A 5,124-nucleotide genomic window follows, 5' to 3' on the forward strand; every position below is an offset into this window, starting at 1 on the left:
GAAAGTATGAAATGCCTCACGAATTTGCACACCATTGTTGTGCAGGAGCCATGCTGATCTACCATATCATTTCAATTTTAGTATATGTGCTGTCAAAGCGGACACTATATACATTTTTAATAAATATATATGATCCACTCCAAAAATAACACCCCAGGCAAGTAGCCCTTTTTCTCTGGTGGCTTCTCCTGCTCCCAGCACACTGCCCCCTGGTGGGTCACTACGAGCCCTGGTCACCTACATCCTCCACTGCCAACCGCCCCATACACACTCTCACACCTCCTAGGAGCCTGTAAAATGGTTCATCAGTGCTAATACAGGGTGATCAGAATGCTTCCTCAGCCAGCGCCCGACTCCTTGGCTTAGTCTGCATTCACCCCCAAACGTTTACTGGGGAGGAGTCGGACAAGCCCATCTCAGGGCCTGACGGGGGCAGGGAAAGGCACCTCTGTCCCGGCTCTTTAGAATCCTTTTCTAAACCCAGGCTGCCTCCAGGAAGGGACAAAGCAATGTCTGCCCCAGAAGCTGGTCCCTCCCCGCCCCACCCCAGCCTGTGGGTGCTCTTGGGGCACGGTGGAAACTTCTCTTAAAGCCTGGGGTGAGACTGGCCTGACGCGCTTTTCACGCTAGCCACAGTTTCATTGTTTAAAATATTTTTCAAAGGAAATAAATGTAAAGTCAAATTTTAAAAAGAGCTTTCATGGGACCCTCTGCGTCTGAGGAATGAACTCACAGTGGATTCCCCTGCCGGCTACTCCCAAAGCACGTAGCCGCCCTGGATCTGCGGAGTGATAGCCATCTTCCCCGTGGCTGCCCCGGGGCTCGCCGGCTCGGCCCCGCTCAGGTGGCCGCACCGCAGGGCCGCGCTCCCGGAGGGTGCAGGCCTGGGCTCCAGCGCCCCCCCCCCCCACCCGCCGCCTCCAGTGGCTCCCACCCCCCCTCCTTCGCCCTTCACTTCCCCTCCCCCCAGGACTGCATCCCCGATGGGCCTCCACGAGGAGCGCCCCTTCACCCTGGGCACCCACATCCTTGACCGCACCCAGCATTCCAGCCCAATTCCATTGGACCTGGGCGGGGGGGGGGGGGGGGGGGGGGTGGGTGTCGCTCAGCCACGGCGGGGCTCTCCCAGCCGGAAGAGGGCGGGCCAGGCCCACAGGGTCTGCAATGGGGCTGCGGCTTACACACGGTTTGGCCCAGGGAGTCGCCTCGCGGTGGCGGTGGGCTCCGAGGAAGACAGTAGGGTCCCAGGCCTCAGGCTGGCGAGAGTTAGGGAGATGACGGGGACAGAGGTGGGGCAAGCACCCCCCAGCTTTATCCCTACCACTTCTGCACCCCCCCTCTCCCCTCCACTGCACCTCTGCCCCACAGCCCGGGCACTCCAAGGACAGGGGCCACTCCCCCAGCGGTGGGACATACAGCAACTTATGTAATCTTTCCGCGCTATAAAAATGGAGATAAAAAAAAAATACTTAGACGGGTTTCTGGAGGATTGCATAGCAACGGCCAAAGCCAGGTGCTCAGGAGGTGTGCTATAAACAGCATTTTCCTATTGGCTTTTTCCCCTGCCACGGTTTCCATCACATTGCTCCGTCAAGCTGGCAGTTCTGCAGAAGCGGGGGGGAAAGCCCAGAAATCCTGCCACAAATAAAAGGCTTCCCCCAGAAACCCCCAGGTAATGAGGGAGCACGGAGCCCTCCGGGCAGAAGGAAGGCTCAGGCAGGTGCTGCTGTGGAGAAAGGATTCCCCACGAGCCCGCCCCTCACCCACCCCCACCCAGGACACCCACTGTTCACTGCCAGTAACACTCCTCAGCTCTGAGAGCTCAGGGCTCCCTGCCCAGCTGGGGCTGGAGTTGTCTGGAGAGCTTCTCGGCTGTTCTTCACAAAGCGGGTGGGAGGAGGACACTTTCATCCTCATTACCCTCGAATAGAAACCAAAGTCTTAGAACTAGAAGGAACTTGACTCTGCAGCCCAGGCCCTACTGGAGTCCAGCTCAGTTAGACCTGCTGGGCGTGGGGCCCCCTTTGGACATTTCTCACTCTCCGGGTGATTCTGATGTGTAACCAGAGTTAAGAACTACGGGTCTAGTTCACCCTCCTCGTTGTAGGGATAAAAACACACAGGGAGAAACACAGCCCCAGAACGTTTAGAAGAAAAAGTATTTAAAGTGCCAGAGTACAGTGCAAAGTAGGTGCCCTCAAGTACAAGAGGCGGGAATGTGGAGCACAGGGGGCCCAGCCGGCAAAGAGACGCTTCACCGGCAGCCACTGCAAGCAAGTGAGCGGGGACTGGAAGCTCTTGCTGAAAGCCGAGCACTTCTGCTGCGTGACTTTGCCAGGAGGTCTGATCCGCCAAGCACTGCGTGACGTGCTACAGGGCTTCGCGGCTGGAGGAATCCTTCGCAGGATCAGGCCTGGCCTGCGAGTGCTTCGCGTGTGTCACCCACCTGGGGAGCTGGCGGGGCAGCGTCTCACCACCGTGGATGACCAGCAGGACTGCGTCCGCATACTCCGTGGCTAAGGCGTGTGCTGGGTACAGGATCCCTTCGCTGGGCTTTGCCAAGGCTCAGTGTGGTAGCCCGCGAAGGGCAACCCTGGCATGATGATCACTTCCATTGCAAAAAATGTGCCGTGAATCCGGCCAACAAGCACTTTGTTTTCTATGAGAAGCAAGGGTATTGCCCTGACTTTGCCAAAAGCTGTAAATTGGGATTGAGCGGAAATCAGCTCTGCAGCAACTTCATTTCTCTCTAGCTGCAATTTAAAAATGAAAACTTAGACTCTTCTGCAAATTTATCATAGACAAGTGGCAACCATTTAGCCACTTAGTGATGTAAGCAAAAAGCCTAAATGACAAAGAAGACACACAAAAACTGCAGTGGCTGCTTCAACTCGGTTGCAAACCGTAGTCTGAGCAGAAAAAGAACTTAACCAAAAATGCATGGTTGAACTGCCTTATCAAAACGATTACCTTCCTTTTTTCCTTTTGTGCTTTCAAATGACTAATACGAATTTCCAGAAGGTTAACATTTGAACTTAACTGTAATTCTAATTCGACCTTGTTCCACACGAAGATTTCATTTCCTTATGTGGTACATTTTCTGAGTGTTCCTACTTTAAAGCACGAACACGCAGGTGATTTAGAAAGTGTAGGCAGATCTGAGAGAACAAACCTGTTTCAGATGAACATTGGAAAAGAAAATGCTTTCAGAAGCTTAATAAAAGTAACCCCGCTGTCCTTTTTTTTATGAATAATTTTTGTTGTTTTATTCATAGCATCATAAAGTGAGTTTTATTTTTTTTAAAGATTTATTTATTTATCCCCCGCTTCCCCTCCTCCTGCCCTGCTGTTTTTTTTTTAAAGATTTATTTATTTATTTATTTCTCTCCTCCCCCCACCCCCGACCCCAGTTGTCTGTTCTCTGTGTCTATTTGCTGAATCTTCTTTGTCCGTTTCTGTTGTTGTCAGCGGCATGGGAATCTGTGTTTCTTTTGGTTATGTCATCTTGTTGTGCCAGTTCTCTGTGTGGGCGGCGCCATTCCTGGGCAGGCTGCACTTTCTTTCGTGCTGGGCGGCTCTCCTTATGGGGCGCACTCCTTGTGCGTGGGGCTCCCCTACGTGGGGAACACCCCTGCGTGGCACGGCACTCCTTGCGCACATCAGCACTGCGCATGGCCAGCTCCACACGGGTCAAGGAGGCCCGGGGTTTGAACCGCGGACCTCCCATGTGGTAGACGGACGCCCTAACCACTGGGCCAACTCCACCACCCACCCTGCTGTTTTTGCTGTCTATATTGTCTTCTCATTTTCTCTCCTCTAGGATTCACTGGGATTTGATCCTGATGGGGAGAGACGTTCCCTGTCCACTGGCCACCTCAGTTCCTGGTCTCCACTGCACTCCACCTTGACTCTCCCCTTGTCTTTCTTTTGATGCATCATCATCCTGCTGCGTGACTCACCTGCGCGGGGCACTGGCCCACCGTGGACACTCACACGGGGCACTGACCCACCGTGGGCACTCACACGGGGCACTGGCCCACCGTGGGCACTTGCGCGGACACTGGCTTGCCGCACTTCCTCTTCCTCCTTTTCACCAGGAGGCCCCAGGGATGGAACCCAGGTCCTCCCATATGGTAGGCGGAAGCTCTATCACCTGAGCCACATCCGCTTCCCTATAGATTGAGTTTTGAAACTTGCACGGATCTATTTTAGCCCCCCTTAAACATTCCAGTCATCCCACAGAAGTGACCCTAAAACTCCAAAGGGGTAGCTGAGCAGGGACAGCCAGGACGCATTAAATCCCTTGTCACACGGTCCTTGTCTGCTCTTGGTCCAGGTGTTAAGGGAATTGCAAAATCCCTTCGTGATTCCTAGGGTTTTCCTCACAGGTAAGCTGGATCTCTGGTGGAGTGGGGGATCACCAGCCTCACAGGCAGAACCGGACTTCCACCTACTGCTTGTGTGAAATGTGGGATCACCTCCTTATGCGCTCTACATCGTTATATCACACGGGAGGCAACAATATCAAAAGTAAACGTGTAATGACAACACATGCTTGCCTTCCTGTCGGAGTGGTCAGAGAAGCCTAGGCCTCATTCCCACGTTTTGTCATTAGCTATTATTATCTACCAGTACAGGGTATCCTTACAGAAATAAAGCAGAATACGCATGAACAGCGGGGGGGGGGGGGGGGGGGCGGTCAACAGACTCAGAGCTCAGGGCCTTGCTGGGCGTGGGGCACGGCGGGGTGGGTGCAGCTCCTCCACTGCCCGGCGAGGTTCCTTCTCCTGCCCGCTCCCTCAGGGGCTGGAGAGAGACCGTGCAGCTCTGCGGGGAAGCAGGTGGGCTAGTGGAAGGCGCCTGGCATCGGTCTGCATAAGAGCTTCAGGGCGCCCTCTTACTAGCAGGGGAGGAATTAATGCCCGCCTTGGGGCGCCAACCCAGTGTTGGGACTGTCCCACTGGGTGCTGGACTTCTCTTGCCTTTTCTCGGAAGAGGGAAGAAGCATCCTCCCCCCCAAAAAGACCCAATTTGTTCCAGGTACAGCCTGCCACCCACCCGAGGACCTTTTGTTCTCCGTGAGAGGCCAAACTACTGTAAGCCTGTAGCCAGGCTTCCGGTTTT

The 5,124-nt window shown here is 54.3% G+C and overlaps 1 non-coding gene across 1 annotated transcript; it reads right to left on the bottom strand.

Annotated features, from left to right (window-relative positions):
• Window positions 1-105, bottom strand: LOC111763350 (U6 spliceosomal RNA). The gene has a single exon (XR_002796233.2). It is a non-coding gene; the product is annotated as a U6 spliceosomal RNA (small nuclear RNA).
• Between the last annotated feature and the right edge of the window lie 5,019 nt (window positions 106-5,124).

Source organism: Dasypus novemcinctus, chromosome 3, assembly GCF_030445035.2.
Source record: "Dasypus novemcinctus isolate mDasNov1 chromosome 3, mDasNov1.1.hap2, whole genome shotgun sequence".
In the NCBI taxonomy this organism is placed as follows: domain Eukaryota; kingdom Metazoa; phylum Chordata; class Mammalia; order Cingulata; family Dasypodidae; genus Dasypus; species Dasypus novemcinctus.